This window comes from Sapajus apella, unplaced genomic scaffold, assembly GCF_009761245.1.
Source record: "Sapajus apella isolate SASKATOON/1434 unplaced genomic scaffold, GSC_monkey_1.0 scaffold3, whole genome shotgun sequence".
NCBI lineage: Eukaryota > Metazoa > Chordata > Mammalia > Primates > Cebidae > Sapajus > Sapajus apella.
The window spans coordinates 18995823-19013281 of NW_022436943.1; positions in this window are offsets into that span (position 1 = coordinate 18995823).

Genomic DNA, 17459 nt, shown 5'->3' on the forward strand with positions numbered 1-17459 from the left:
CCACAAAAAAAAAAAAAAAAAAAAAAAAAAAAACCAGCTCTAGAATATCAAATGTATCAGTCAAAATAGGCCAAAATATTCAGCAGAAACAACTGGAAATCATAGCAGTGAAGTGCAGCAAAAGATTTATTTCTTGCATCTGCTATGTGTGTGATGCAGGTGCGAGGGGCTCTCTGCCCATCTGAGTCACCCAGGAAGCCAAACTGACAGAGGCTCCATCTCTAAATGCTCCATGGTGGGCTAGACGTGGTGGCTCACGCCAGTAATCTCAACAATTTGGGAAGCCAAGGCGGGCAGATCAAATCACTTAAGGTCAGCAGTTTGAGAGCAGTCTGGCCAACATAGTGAAACCTTGTCTCTACTAAAAATACAAAAATTAGCGGGGCATGGTGGCACATGCATGTAGTCCCAGCTACTTGGGAGGCTGAGGCAGGAGAATCACTTGAACCCAGGAGGCAGAGGTTGCAGTGAGCCAAGATCATGCCACTGCACTCCAGCCTAGCTGACAGAGTAAGACTCCGTCTTAAAACAAAAAATGCTCCATGGCTTCTGTGGCCGGGCTCCTAACGAAAGGCTGCTTACATGTGACACAAATCACTTATAAACACATTTCATCAGCCAAAGGATATCCCATGGGTATGCCTAGCCTTAAGGGGATAAAAAGTAAAATCCTACCACACGCTTGGAAGGAAAGAACCAGAATGTTTGTGGATAGCCCTGAGGATCACCAAAGGCACCCATTCTAATCAATGTTTGACCCCCACGAGGTGTGCACACAGCAAACTCTGAACCAGAGTCTGAGTCCAGCTACAGCTCTTGCTGTACTTGGGAGATGGTAAAATCACTTACTTTGGGAATTGAATCTGTCATCCTAATTTTGTAGGTAACTGCTTTGTAGGCCTTACATAACCTTGTGGGACCAGGGGACTCACATGTAACTGAGAAGAGAAATGCTGCCATATTCAAAATTTCATTTCCAGGACCCAAAGAATACACATACCTTGGAAATTGATCCCCCAAAAAAGAAGTATTTTTTTACTTTCTATTGTGTGTAGTGAAACAGCCACATCTACATTTAGCAGTTGTCACAGTTCCTGAGCATCTGAGATGACATTACCACACAGGCTTTAATTTTGTTGCCACTTATCCTCACACCTGCTCTGTTAGAAAGGTATCTCCAGTTTGCGAATGAGAATTGGGGTGATGAATAATTTGCTCCTGTTTGCCTTTGCCTGAGAATTTGACCTAACTGGCACATTGACATCACTGGCATATTCTGTTCTTCAATAGGCCCTGTTGTCTTTCTTCTTTCTTTCTCCTTTGGTCTCCCTTTACTGTTGTTTGTTTGTTGTTCAGAGAACAAATTTTGCAGCCAATCCTAAACCTCTGTCCTGATTGGCTTATTCTTCCCAGGTGTTACAAGTAAAATTTCAATGCTGCAAAAGAAATAGGACTCGAAGATAAATCCTTTCAGCAAGGCAGTTTACTTCTATAGAAGGGTTCGGTGTACGGATAGAGCAACGGTGGCTGTATGCTTGGACAAAGGGGGAAGGGGTACTTATGCCTGGCAGGAGTCGTCCCTCCTGCTGTGTCATTCCCCTATTGGCTAGAGTTATACCACACAAGCTAGACTAATCCCGACTGGCTATTTTAAAAAGAGCAGGGGTCTGACCTGGAGTGGAAGGGTGGGTGTTTTGGCAGGAAGGACAGTTACGGGCGGGTCAGAGCAGGTAGCCAGGGGTGACCTAGGTCAAAGAAGGTGACTGGAGCAGGTGGTGGGGATGAATCAGGATGCAGCCAGGGGCCAGGGAAACAGATGTGAACCACTGATTAAAACTGGTGGAGAAGGCTGTTTACTGGAATTACAAGGAAGTTAAACTTTAAAATAGAGAATTAAAGAATAAAAGAGCTGAGCATACTGACACACTGATTCTTTGAAGAGAAACGGGGTTCACTGTGACACAGGCCTCAAGCATGTCCTGTCTGGCTCCACCTACCTTCATCCTGACACTGCAGGTAGGCATCTCCTCAACACCAGCTCCAGAGCCCAGGAGCTGTTCTGCCCAAGATCCACCAGGCTCCTTTCTGCCAACAGACCCAGGTGTGAATGCAGGCTAAATCCCTTACAAAGTGTAGAGCGTTGAGGCTGTATACCCTTCAGCCTAACACAGAAATATTAGGGTCATAGGAAGGATACCTTGCCCTAGCCTGCAGGGAGGGCTAGTGTCAGGATGAGAGAAGAGAAAGGACTTCCGCACATTGGAAGGCATCAAACAATGACTAATGTTAGTTTACTTTCCTTGCTTCCCATGATGTCCCTAAGCACCTCTCCCTCTGAACTCTCACAGCACCCTTTTTCCAGTCTAGCCCTTATCCACCTGTGCTGAAATTGCCCCTTGACTTTTAAATCTTAAGGCACTTGTGAGTGTCTTAGGGCAAAGTGTTCCGTCTAATTGCACTTGGTGCATCCAGTAGACCCTCAATGAATGATTGCTGAATGAATGAACCAAAGACCCTCTCCAAACCCCCAGCCCAAAAGACTAAAGTTAAAATAAATGAATTAAACTCTTTGGGGGTCTTAATAACAATAGGGCAAGTATGTTCATGTAAATTGGTAAATGAAACCTTTCTGAGAAATGTTTACAATCTTTTAAATGTATAACTTGCAATACTCATTGTTTGTAGGGCTTCTATTCAGTAGTCTGCAGAGAGAGAAAGGACTAGAACTCAGGGTGTGTCCAGGCCCCTAACTTTCCAGGTTCCCCTTTTATCCAAAATAATATATCCACGTGGAACCCAGCTTTCAGGTATAAGAGATGCCCAGCTGAGGGGTTAGTTACTTGGCATGCTGGAACTTCAGATACTCCAGCGTTCAAGACTTGGGTGTCTTGGAGTCCCAAATTAGCCTGTTGCTAAGTATGGACATACACAAAGCTCCCCTTTATGTAATGGAGCATTAACGCCTACTTCATCTCCTCCCTCATCATCTGTCACAGTCAAAAAATGGCAGCACATATTCAAATTCCAAGGGAATTTTTTAAAACATACATTGCATAGGAATTCCCTTTGAAAGCATGACCTGAAGAAAACTCCTTTGAGCTGTCTTCTGGATTAGGTAAAGTGGGACAGAGAGAGGACAGAAATAAATGAATTTCTGTGGACCCAAAAAGCCTAAAAAAAGTTATTTGGGTGAGTAATATCCTGTATCCCACACCTGTTGGAATAGCTCAAATCCAAAAAGTCTTGAGAATGTTTCAGATTCAAATTCGGAAAGCTTGAGATTATATTAGTATTATTTCCACATAGGAAGAAGCAATACACTCTCTGCCGAAATATGTATAAAATTCCCCCTCTCCTGACTTCTAATTTTCTGCCCATCAAACCAACCTACTTTTATATAGTACCTGTTTATATGTTCTAGGGAAATGTTAAACCATTTTGAAATCTAGACTTGTTTTAAGAAATGTTTATTCTAAATAGCCAGCACTTTCTACAAATATGGGTAATAATCTTTAAATCAGAAATGTATAGCATCACCCAGGCACAGTGGCTCATGCCTGTAATCCCAGCACTTTGGGAAGCCAAGGCAGGCAGATCACTTGAGGCCAGAAGTTTGAGACCAGCCTGGCCAACATGGTAAAATCCCATCTCTACTAAAAATATTTAATATAAAAATTAGCCAGGCATGGTGGCACATGCCTGTAATCCCAGCTACTTGGGAGGCTGAAACAAGAGAATCACTTGAACCCAGGAATCAGAGGATGCAGTGACCTAAGATTGTGCCACTGCACTCCAGCCTGGGCAACAAAGTGAGACTCTGTCAAAAAAAAAAAAAAAAAAAAAAAGATTTATACCATCGATTTAGGATAAACTAACATTAACAAACGTACATTCCATCTTAAAGAGTGTTGGTTTCCTGCATAAGCCAAAATAATTAATGTAATCCTCCTAACTGATTCATTCCATATTTATTAAACATCTATAACGTGCTACTGTTCTGGGTGTTGGGGATATAGCAATATCTTCAAAAGTCCCTATCAATAGGAAGTTTAGATTCTAGCAGCAAGAGAGCAAACACAAGCAAAATGTGTAAGTTAGATGGCAAGTGCTGCGGTTGATTGCATTAATGACCCTAACTCTTCATTCTCCCTCTCTCCATTCCCTTTGTTGTGTTTTCTGCAGTGAGTGGGGCTTTTTCCCCTTTCCCTTGACTTTGAGCCTGCGACCTGCTTTCACCAACAGAATGAGGTAGAAATGACAGCATGCCTGCTCCTGGCTATTTATTCTAGAGAAACAAGAGGCTCTCATGATTCCAAGGCCTTTCTTGCTGTTCTGCCATTGCTGTGAGAAGAACATGTCCAGGCTGATCTGCTGGTCCAATGAGATAAGAGATACAGAGCAGAGCTTCTTCAGTGAAGCTTCCTCAGTCCTACTCAGAGCCCCAGGAGACTCTCGGATGCACATATGAGCCCAGCCAACATCACCAGAGCCACCCAATGTGCCCAGGCTAGATCTGCGGGCATACAGTGGACCCCAGATGCGCGAGCTAAAATAATAAATGGTCATTGTGTGAGGTTGAGTTTGGGAGCTGTTTGTTACACCTTGGTAGTTAACCAATACAAGTGCTGCTTTTTTTCTTTTTTGAGATGGAGTCTCACTCCCATCATGCAGGCCGGAGTGCAGTGGCACAATCTTGGCCCAATGCAACCTCCACCTCCCAGGTTCAAGCGATTCTTCTTCCTCAGCCTCCCGAGTAGTTGAGATTACAGGTGTGTGACACCACGCTCAGCTATTTTGTATTTTTAGTAGAGACGGGATTTCACCATGCTGGCCAGGCTGGTCTTGAACTCCTGACCTCGGGTGATCCACCTGCCTCAGCCTCCGAAAGTGGTGGGATTACATATGTAAGCCATCATGCCCAGCCACAATGCTTTAAAAAAAAAAAAAAAAAAAAAAAAAACAGGGGAGGGGGGGGAGGGTACTGTGGTAGTGGTGATGCTGGGGTCAATTTCAAATACTTTCCTTGTATACAGTTATTTTAAAAATATAACACTTTATTAGTGACTCTAAAGATCCCTCTCGTTTCCAATGATTGAGAGGTTCTTATGTTGATTACCTGGCATCTCCATTATGTATTTGGTACTCTCATCCAGGTACTACATGGACCCAAAAAAATATGAGGGGGAAAAAAACTTGCTAATGTGTTCTGGTGTGAGAAGCAGAGCAGAAATTAACACCCTTCTCCAGTTCCAATCCAGCTACACATCTCTGTTCTTCCTCATTTTTGAAGTGCAGTGTGTAAACTCAAATATTCTCTTCTTAATGTGGCATCCTGTGGTCACTACAGCTCAATTAAAAGCTTCCCCAGAGGCAGTCTTTCCAAAATTACTATAAACTCATTTAGGGTTTAAAGGCAGGGGGTTTAGCCAATAGAAATCTATTGGGAAGTTTAGACAATAGAGTGCTTCCTTCTTACATCTCTTACATCTCTTGCTGTAAAGAGGCCATCTTTCAAAGATTCTTTTAAATTATTGTAAAGATAGATAGTGCTGTTGTTCTGGGGAGCTCCAATCCCTTCCCAAGTAAGCCAGTGTGGTGGTGAGCACCTGTAGTCCCAGTTACTTGGGAGGCTGGGGCAAGAGGATCACTTGAGTCCAGGAATTCAAGGCTGTAATGAGCTCTGATCCCACCTTTGCACTCTAGCCTGGGTGACAGAGTGAGACCCTGTCTAAAAAACAAACAAACAAAAAAGCCTTTCCAAATTAACTACCCTACCCTCTGGTAAGGTGAATGCAGGTTCATAATAGTCATTGTGTCCTCCTACCTAGAACTGGGGACTAAAAGGGTCCCAATCCAGCTTCAATTTCCTGTTTTCTACAAATCCTAAACACATATTATACTTTCCATCTTTGTTACAAAATGATTGCTTCTATGGAAACAAAGTCACTAATCCCAGTGCAGAGATCTAGAAAATGTTAGTCACTAGCATTGGTTCCAATACAGTCTCAGCCAAAGATGATAAATGTATAAAGGTACAGGAAAAAAAATTCTTCTGGATCCCTTGTCTTCTAGGGAGTTACCTGTTGGTGGCTCCAGCGTACTGGGGGAAAGGTGCAATAGTAGAAGAATTTTTTTTTTTTTTTTTTTTTGGTAGCTTCAAAATCCCCACCCCTTACAGATTCAGAGCTTCCTGATGGAAGTATTTTCAAGGGCTTCTAAAACTACTGTCTTTCAAGCGTCCTCTATCTGTTATAGATTTGAACAGTTGAGAACATATTTCACAGAGTTGTGTGATCTTGGGAAAATCACTTAACTTCTCTGAGCCTCAAATTCTTCACTAATAAAGTAAGAAAGTTTCTCCCTGTTCTAACATTCTGCAATTTAAGTACACATGTTTAAGCTACTGATTCCAAACTAAACAAATGATAACTTTCAGCATATTACAGGCTATCGTTCTGGACACAAACCAGCTGAGTCAAAGTAGTTAAAAAAAATGAATTAGATTCGATCTTTCATCATTATCTTTAAGTCTTAGCAATCCTCCTTAAAGTTTTTATGTTCAGCCTCACAACTTTTACAAGCAATGACCAAGCTGTAAATAGTAAGGATTTCAAAGCCCTCTTCAGACCCAAACAATCTGGCTTTTTAGATTTCTGAATACAGTGATAAGCTAACAGGTCTGTAGGAGAGCATCAGAAATCTTCAACAGGACTTTTCCCGTCGAGGCTCTTCGATGACCGGGCTGATAAACTTTCCTCTGTGAACGCTTAGTATCTCCAAGCCAGACCTAGTAGCTACTGGTTCCCAATCAATTGCTATTCACACTCACACATATGCACACATAAAGCCACTTTAAACATCATGCTGTGGGGTCCTGACATGAGGACAGAGCCACCAGCTGTCGGGGCACTGCACTGAATTGGGGACACAAACCCCATTTTCCTATGTAAATTGGCCTGGACATTGCTTCGGCCCCCAACAAAAGGGATAGTCCTGTTAAATGGGGCCATCTGGCCGTCCCTCGGCCCCAGTGACACCTCCAGGATGGGGCGAGTGGGAGTGATCTTCGGGGGGCCGGGAAGGTAGCGCAGCTGTCACCCCGGCCCCAGGGGTCCTGCCCACAGAGGTTGGGGGCGAGCAGATTCGCGGTGGTCTTAAGCCTCGAGGCCCGGGAGGCCTGCGGGTCTCACAGCGCACTCCCGGGGTGGGGGAGGGCGCGCTTTGTTCCTGGGCCCCTATGGGGCGAGGCGCCCGAGCCTTGGTCAGAGTCCCTGCTCCGTCCCTGGGGCCCCAGGGCCGCTCCAGCCTGGCCGCGAACAGCCGCGGGCGCCTCCATAGCAACAGCGTGGGAGCTCCGCAAACCGGGAAGAGGAGCGGGGGAGGAGGGGAAGAAGGGAAGAGGGGAGGAGGGGAAGAGGGGAGGAAGGGAGCAGGGAGAAGGGGCGCAGGAGAGGAGCTGGGGCAGGAAGAAAGGCCGGGGGGCGGCGGTCTCTGTGGGGGGCAGGGAGTAGGAGCGCTGGAGGGGGAGCGAGAGGAGCAGAGGCGGGGAGCGCCGGCTGGAGCGGGGAAGGAGTGGGGGAGCCGGAGCGGGGAGGGGCGCGGGACAGGGAGCCGGGCAGGGAGCCCGGCAGGAGCCGGGAGGAGGGCGCGGCCCCGAGCGAACCCGTCCAGCCCTCCAGGGCCGGGTGCCCGGGCCAGATTCTCCAGCCGAATTCCTGCCCCAGCTGCCTGGGGTAGGGAGGCGCGGGAGCCGGAGCGGGCGGGGACCGCGGCGGGCCCGTGGGACCCCGGGCGCTGGGAGGAGGTGCGGGCGCGGGCGGCCGGGAGGGGGCGAGGTCCCGCCGCCGCTGCCGCCCACCCCAGGCCCGGAGGAGCAGCGCCCCCGGAGCGGGCCCAGGGCTCTCTCCCTCGGTGAAGGAGCCCCTCGGCAGCGGCACCCACCTTCCCATCTCACGCAGAGCAGCCCTCAGTCGCCCGGGGACGTACAGACCCCCGTCCCCACGGGCTGTGAGCCTCCCCGGAGGGAATTCCGAGCTAAGCAAGGCTCTCTTTCGCCTGGAGTGCTTTCACCAGAGAATATTTTCCGTTACACAACTACTGGAAAGGTGATGTGGGTTTTCGTTTTCAGTCCACCCTCACCCCAAATCTGGGACCTCGTGGGGAAACCATATTACTAATGCGAAGCTTGGAATTTTAAACAGTGTTTTCTGATAACCAGCTGAAAATTTTTGGGAGAAGCCGAGTCACAAACAGATCATCATTCTTAAGTACTGTTTGTTAAGCGCCAGCTTGCACAAGACATTTCACAAAGCTGGCCAACCGGACGCGATCCTTGTTCTCCAAGAGTTTGCCACAGAAATGGACAACAATTACATTTAGAAAGGCATTTTTGAATAGCTCGTATGACGTAGTGTTAAAGGTGTGGGGGGGGGAGCTTATTTCAGACTTAAGTATTTCCAGAGAAAATCTACAGATAAGTGCTGAATATTTTATTTTTAAAAACATTATAAAAAGCAAAGAGAAGAAAAATAAACTTTTGGAAGTTCTCAGCTAACATGGCCTATGGGAAAATGAAAATAAACCTAATTGAAAAAACATCGCTCACCATAAATAGGTTTAGCTTTCAGGCAGGGAACAGGGGGGAAAAAAAAAAAAAAAAAAAAAGCACCAGCAGAAAATTCACCAATCAAATGTAAGGCTGTCCATGTTTCCTAAAGCAAAGGTCAAAGAATCCTCGGAAGCCCTAAAGAGCACTGTTTCTGTGGATAAAGCCAGGGCTTTTGTTTTGCTGTTTGTTTAGAAAATCCAAATCGGTAACCCCTGTTTTCAGGTATTATCCAAAGGAACATTTTCTTGGTTTCTTCTACCCACATACTCCCAAATTAGGCACCTACCTTAAAGTAACAGGAAAACTCGTGGGTTTGTAATTGTGTGATATCCCATCTGGTTTCAACTCTGTCGTTGACCAAAAAGAAAAAATGAAAATTGTAAGCAGACTCTTACATTTTTCTGTAAACTGTTAGTGTATCTATAAAACTCTAAATCTTCACTTATTTTCACATGACATGCATGACTTCTAGTCTTAGATTCCCAACTAGTTGATACGTAGCATTTTGTGAGAGTTCGCTGCATTTCAGGCACTGTTCTAAGCAATTTCTAGACATCTGCATTTTACTAAATTGTCTTAAACTTAGAAGATGGGTACTATTATTATTCCATTTGATAGATGAGGACACTGAAGTTTCGAAAGGGCATAAAATCTGCCCAGATTTGCACAATAGTAGTCAACAGGGTTGGGTTGAAGACCCGAAACCTACCATCTCTGAGCAGTTAGTTTGTTCCTGACTACACATTTCACAAGAGCAGAACCTCCCTCAAATCTCATCTAGCATAATATGGACGATAACTGCGAGCAAAAAAAATACTTATGGATTAATTGAATCGCTCACTTTTGTCCAATTTTTCTGGCAGTAGACAGACATGTAAATTCAAGAATCATTATTTTTCTAAGTGTTCCTCAGCTGTTATTATCCAAGCCTTTTTCATTTAAGGAGTCAGAAAACTGTGTAATAGCAATATTATTAAAAGCCTTTGAAAGATAATCATTACATTGACTTTGATATAGCAAAATGGCAGAGATAAGAGTACATTTGTTTTAAGAAATCAAGCAAGTAGACCAGCCTGGCTAACATGGTGAAACCCCATCTCTACTAAAAATACAAAAATTAGCTGGGCGTGGTGGTGAGCGCCTGTAATTCCAGCTACTTAGGAGGCTGAAGCTCGAAAATCTCGCTTGAACCCAGGAGGAGGAGGTTGCAGCGAGCCAAGATCGAGACACTGCACTCCTGCCTGGGCGACAGAGTGAGACTGTCTCAAAAAAAAAAAAAAGAAAGAAAAGAAAAGAAAAGAAAGAAATGAAGTAAGTAAAAAAGTCTTTAAATAAAGACATGGGATACTGCCTTTCCCTACATTAATACTATTACTGATTCTTTGCACAGATTTTAGTGTAGCTTCACATGATTATTTAGAACTGTAACAATATTTAAAATACATATTCTGAATTCACTCATAAGCCATCTTTTTAGAACTTGGTTATATCCTGTTGGATAACATTGACTTGTTTCTTTTTTTAGAGATGGGGTTTCACCATGTTGGCCAGTCTGGTCTCGAACTCCTGACATCGTGATCCACCCCGCCCGGCCAACATTGACTTGTTTCTTTATTTTCCATCAAAGGTCTGACCACAACCTTAAATTCTTAGGCAACTACAAATTAGGAGGAATAGACTAAGCATCATTTGATGTTTGTCTGCACATTCAGTCAAGTAGGAGTTGAGAGTCATCTGCTGAATTTGGCCTCTGTAAATGAATAATACGAATATATCCACCCTTAAAATTGTTTGCTTTTGCATCTTTTCCTCAATCTCAGTCAGTCCTGTGACCCTTTCCTGGCCTGGGCTAAGGGAACAACACAGCAGTGGCTGATTGAGGAAAGGGAGATTGAAAGAAACAAAATGGGAACATTTGGGACAGAGGTGGCCAAAAGATTGGCTTCTCCCTGAGCAGAGTCATCAAGGCCAGGAGCTCATCAAGGGCTGGGCTGATGAGGGCAAGATAGGGAGACGAGGTGAAAACTGAAAGAAGACATTTTTTTAGGCGTGGCTCAGGAGCCAGCTTGAATTTCAGTTGACTTGACTGGGGGTAGGGTAAAACCCCAGCAAGGTAAGCAGGTTCAAGAGGCCAGGCCCCCAGGAAGTTTTAGAGCAGGGACTTATTCTGCTCTCTTCCTGCCACTGACAATCTGAAGGGGGAAAAAGGGGGTATTTGCCTGCAGACAGAGCCATTCTCCTGGTGGCCCTGTGCTACGGTCCAGAGGGAGGGAGCCAGGGAATAAGGGGGCTGAAAGATGCCTTCTGACCCACCCCTCCTTCTGCTAGAACTGATTCCAGTTTTAAATCTTTTTGTTTCTTCTAATTTTCTAAAAAGGTTTTCACTTTAGGAAAATACTCCCTCATTAATGTAAGTCCAAAAAGTGACTTTTTTCCCTTTTTCAGCATTTAGAAGGGAAAATACCGTGTGACTATTTTTAACACATGTGAGAGAGAAGAGGTTCTTTTTTTCTGTGCTTAAATATTCTGATATTCCCATCATTGGTAACTGACATTTCCCAAAACTAAAAGTGAAATTTCCCAGGAGGGTCTCCAGTCTAAATAAGATTTATTAGAAAATAGGTATGAAGAGATTGGAGAGGGAGGGAGAGAGAGAGACTAAAAATTTTTCAAGGGATTTCAGTTTTCATTTCAGCAAGAGTTCCTTTTAATTGAATTCATAAGCAGCATTTTGCAGTAATATTATTGTATGACTTTTTTTTTCTTTTTATACCTATAGACTCATTTTTAGATCTGAAATTTGAAGGAATACAACTGAATGATTTTTTCCCCCTTACTGAGGAGGTCAAACAAAAAGAAGACAATTTAATCAATATAGAGTTTAAATCAATCAACTCAAAGTAACTAGATGAAAGCCTAGAATTAAAACATTAAACATCTACTGAACAGAATACCTAATTAGTATTGATCACCGAATAATTCTAAGCACATGTGCTGTTTACATAGAAAGGAAGCAATATATTTTCTTAGAAAAAGAAAAAGCAACAATATTATATCTGGACCTGATTAGCATGAGGTAAGGAAAAAAGAGCCTTATAAAAAGAGACCCATGACACCACTACATGAGAAAATAACTTCACTGGGCAGGACACATTATTTATCAGAAACAGTGATAGTGTCAAGGGATGGAAGACAGGACTTAGGGGTGAGAGCTATCCCAGGAGAGAAGTCTGAACAGGGACAGGAGTGACAGACTGAAACACCCAACTGGATTTTTCTGACCTGATAGAACAACTGACATTATTTTGAGCAAGATGTGGTGCATGGTTCCTTTGTATGAAATGTGGGTGGTGAAGTTACACATACGACCTGCAGTCCTCACATTGAGCCTCTGACACCCATCTGTACACTGTATTCTAACCCTTTCACAGGGAGGAGATTGAGAATTAGGGAGGCCCAGTAATGAACCTAAAGGACACCCAGATTGTCAGTGGCAAAGGTGGAACTCCATCTGGGTTCTCCCTCTTCATCTTCCCATGGTAATGATTAGTTAGTCGGGGATAGAGGGGAGCCTTCCCAAACACCCAAGGAAAAGTACAGTTGGACAAGCACATTTAGCCATTCAGCTAGAGCTGCCTTCACCTACTTTGTGTTACTTACTGGTGTCATTGGAAGAAGGCTCACAGCTGGGGGCTCTGAGCTCAAAGAAAGTTGCTGACTTTCTTTGTAGACTGAAGTTTTAGATAACACCATCTCCTTTTCCCTTAGTTTGGTGGAAAGCAGAGGCATCCAGGTATGCTTAGACATATCCAGAGGCTGACCGCATCTCTTGGTTTTGAACCAGAAATTTTGGCTAATTCATCTTGAGAGAGTGACCATTGGTAAGATGAGTAGAAGGAGAATGGGAGACAAAAATCCTTAGCCAATTGATTAGTTGAAACTTGAAATAAAGATGGAAGACAATGTCAATACTATTACTTTTTTTTTTTTGAGACGGAATTTCCCCCTTGTTGCCCATGCTGGAGTGCAGTGGCGTGATCTTGGCTCACTGCAACCTCCATCTCCCAGTTCAAGCGATTCTCCTGCCTCAGCCTCCCAAGTAGCTGGGATTACAAGCTGCGCCACCACACCTAATTTTGTATTTTTAGTAGAGATGGAGTTTCTCCATGTTGGTCAGGCTGGTCTCAAACTCCTGACCTCAGGTGATCCGCCCAGCTAGGCCTCCGGAAGTGCTGGGATTACAAGCGCGAGCCACCGTGCCTGGCCAATACTGTTATTATTATGTAATTGAAGAATTGTCTTTTTGTAGAATTTACTAATTTGGAAATCACTGGCCTCATTGTTTATGGCCTGAGGGAAAGTCGGGGTTAGAGAGATAGTAACTAGGTAGGGAAGGCTTCCCTTAGGAAGCGACTTTTTAACTGCTTGTTCTTTTGTTAGGGGCCAATCTTGAGAAGCACTGTGGAGAAAGGGGTTTCTCGGAGGGGCGGAGCAGCTTGGCTGGTGCAAGGACCTGTGAGGCCCACACATTCAATTTCCCTGGAATTTGCCCATTTTTCTCTTTTCTAAGAACCATACTTCTTAGAAAACTCATCTTGCCCATTAGCCTACACTAGACAAGCATATTCCTGCCCCTTTTTATTTGATGCCTTTACCGGGGGAGTTTATTTTTGGGATTCAGGGACATAGGCATTCTTCATCGTGCCCAAGGGCAAGTGCATCTCCTGGTCTCAGAAGGAACTAGGTGAAATCCCCAAAGCTAGCAGGAAAGAGGCAGAACACCTTCCCCACTTCTGCTTTTTGTCTGTTTTTTTTCTCTTCATGAAGCTTCCTAACTTTCCATCTCTGCAGACCAACTTTGCGTTCCTCTGAACACATGATCAATTGTGATCACAGAAAAGAATAGTTTCTATCACCTCAGTTCTGGGTATGCCACTAACTGGCCATCCTGACTGTCATTTCCAAATATGGGGGCAGAAAAGTTTGACTGATTCCACCTCAGTCAAGTGTACACCTCTGAGCCAATCATCTGTAGTCAAGAATGTTGATTTTTAGATAGCTGATTTTGAAAAGGGGGAAGGGATTTCTCCTTGCACTAGGTAAGCAGGCAGTCTCCAAAGACTCCCTGTGACTTTCCACATCATGTTTTGGCTCTTCATATCTTGACTTCCAGATTCTCTGTTTTTTTGTTTTGTTTTGTTTTGTTTTTTAAGACAGTTTCACCATGTTGGCCAGGCTCGTCTTGAACGCCTAACCTCAGGTGATCCACCCACCTCGGCCTCCCAAAGTGCTGAGATTACAGGCGTGAGCCATCACGCCTGACCCGACTTCCAGATTCTCTAAAATATATCCTTATTCCATGTTAACTGCTACTCACTACCATGACTTTGAAAATAATAATAGACCAGGCACAGTGGCCCATGCACTTCGGTAGACTGAGGTTGGTGGATCTCCTGAGGTCAGGAGTTCTAGACCAGCCTGGCCAGCATGGTAAAATCCTGCCTCTACTGAAAATGCAAAAATTAGCTGGGTGTGATGGCTTGTGCCTGTAATCCCAGCTACTTGGGAAACTGAGGCAGGAGACTCTCTTGAACCTGGGAACCGGAGGTTGCAGGGAGCCAAGATTGTGCTGCTGCACTCCAGCCCGGGCAACAAAGTGAGACTGTGTCTCAAAATAATAATAATATAAAATGTGTTCTCTGCTTTCCCCAGCCCCAGCTCTACAACTCTTTTGTTCTGCTGTGGAATGTAACATTGTTCTTCCATCATCCCCTGCTCTAGTCATCTTGCTTCTAGATTAAGAAACAGGAAGAAAGGATGAATTATTCCAATGCAATCAAGTACAGCATATTATTTTTTAAATAAAAGCAAAGGTTGGGCCTGGTGACTTATGTCTGTAATCCAGGCACTTAGGGAGGCTGAGGTAGGAGGATGGCTGGAGGCCATGAGTTCAAGGCCAGCCTGTACAAAATTGCAAGACCCCCATCTCTACAAAAAAACTTTATTAAAAAAATTAGCTAGGTGTGGTGGCACATACTTGTAGTCCCAGCTTCTTAGGAGGCTGAGGCAAAAGGATCACTAGAGTCCAGAGTTTGAGGCTGCAGTGAACTATGATTGTGTCACTGCACTCCAGCCTGGGCAACAGACTCAGTCTCAAATAAATAAATGAATAAATAGGCCAGGTGCGATGACTCACGCCTGTCATCCTAGCACTTTGGGAGGCCAAGGCAGGCAGATCACCTGACATCAGGAGTTCAAGAACAGCCTGGCCAACATGGTGAAACCCCATCTCTACTAAAAATATAAAAATTAGCCAGGCATGGTGGCATGTATCTGTGGTCCCAGCTACTCAGGAGGCTGAGGCAGGAGAATCACTTGAACCTAGGAGGCAGAGGTTACAGTGAGCCAAGATCGCACCACTGCACTCCAGCCTGGGCAACAGAGCACGACTCCATCTCAAAAATAAATAAATAAAATAATAAAAATAAAATAAACACAAATAGAAGGGAAAAATTAGTCTCCTTTTAGGATTCAATTAAACATCTGTTTTTCCCCCTTAATTTATCTTAGAGATCATCTAATTCACTCTATTACAAACCAGAGATGTTAAGTGACTTATCTAGGGTCATACATTTGTGGCAGGACCCTCTGTACAGGGGTTTTTTTAGGCTTGTAAAGTGCTGCCTCCTACCAAAGTGGGTGTCTGGGACCCCAGGACAATATAAGGAAAGACATAGCAGGAATCTCACCTAACCTATGTCTCAGTTCAGACGGAAAAAGCTTCACAGATGGGATCAGTCTGGCATGAGCACATCACTGAACAGATGTTTCCAGGGGACAGGGCTTTGGATGACCAGGTCTTAGAAGAAAGACTTAGCTAAGTCTGTGCATTCTGGCGAGGACTTGCTCACCAGAAAGCCCAGTGTTGGTGTTCAGCTGCTGCCCACCTTGAGGACACAATGAACCCTATTCTGCTGGAAGAGCTGTTCCATCAAAGAAATGGGATCTTTCTCAGAAGTCTCAAGCAAATATTAATTCATCCAGACAAAAGCAAATGAACAGACACTGGGTGACTTTGAACCACTATTCAACTGACTTTGAGCCGCCATTATCAAATAAAATGGTTGGGCAAGAACTAAGCCACTTCCATGATGGCTCATAGCTTTGAATTCTCAGGATTCCATAAGTATATAGATATAACAGAAGAAATTCATCAGACAATAAACTCGAAACAGACGGTAAGTCCTCAGGCTAAATGCAATTTTTAAAATTCAGGCATTTTTAAAAAAAATAATTAAAGGCTTAAAAATTTTAAGAAAATGATCTTACGACTGCTGCATGAAACACTATCAACAATAAATTGTTTTTTAAATTATGAAAATAAAACTCTACATATTAAATTTTTAGGACACAGCCAAGTGATTCCCTTCTGCCTCCTATGACACTCTTTATTTTTATTTTTTACTTTTTTTGAGACAGAGTCTCACTCTGTCACTCAGGCTGGAGTGCAGTGGCGTGATCTTGGCTCACTCCAACCTCTGCCTCCCAGGTTCAAGCAATTCTCTGCCTCAGCCTCCCGAATAGCTGGGATTACAGGCATGTGCCACCACGCCTGGCTAATTTTTAAATATTTTTAGTAGAGACAGGGTTTCACCATATTGGCCAGGCTGGTCTTGAACTCCTGACCTCGTGAACCACCAGCCTCGGCCTCCCAAAGTGCTGGGATTACAGTCATGAGTCACCATGCCCAGCCTCCTATGACACCCTTAAACGTGGATTACCTCATGGTAACAATACTGTGCTGGGGCAGAAAAATACCCATCTTACATATGAAGACATTGAAATCCAAAGAAATGGATCTCATTTCTTTGAGATACCATGTGAAATACCATGCTCACGAGACCATAACCTAAGGTTTCAAGCAGTAGACAAAATTGGAATGTTTTGAAATCAAGGGAAGCTTTCTGTATCCAATAATACTTTCATTTTGATTTTTTAAAAGCTAATGATAAAAAGTTAAAAATAACACAAAAATGCAAAAAAAACTAAGGATGAAACTGCAAATTTAATGTAGTTAAATATTAAGACAATAAAATAGTGCTGGGTGTGGTAGCTCACATCTGTACCTCAGCACTTTGGGAGGCTGAGGCAGGCAGATCATTTGAGGTCAGAGTTCAAGATCAGCCTGGCCAACCATAATGAAACCCATCTCTATTAAAAATACAAAAATTAGGCAGGCATGGTGGCACGAACCTGTAGTCCTAGCTACTTGGGAGGCTGAGGCAGGAGAATCACTTGAACCCGGGAGGTGAAGGTTGCAGTGAGCTGAGATGGTGCCAGCCTGGGTCTGGGTGACCAGAGTGAAATTCCATCTCAAAAAAATTAATTAATTATATTAAAGATGATATCAAATTATTTAATTATACAGTTTAAGCTTACATCTTTGAAAATATGAGTAAACTTATTTCCCTCAAAAACGCCAAAATTGCTATCAAATAGACTCATCTATTTTTAGGAAGTTTGGAAGTACAAAAGTTGAAAATTTTTCTTCGTGTTTGCCAATTTGAAAACATCCTGTTCAAGAATTGTGTCCCTGTGTGTGTGTGTGTGTGTGTGAACTGTTCCTCGGTGTGTGAATGTGTCTGTATAACTGTGCTGATGGGGCTAAGTGTGATCACCGCATGGAGTAATGAAGAAAGACCTGTGTTTCACTATGTAAGAAAAAATATCTCACTTTTTCAAAAAAGAGAAAATCTCTATTTACTTACTTCCTCATGAAGGACTCCTTCAGAAGGAGCCATGAGGTATGAAAAGGGTGTTATTTCTAGGCAGTGTTTCCAAAAGTGTAGTA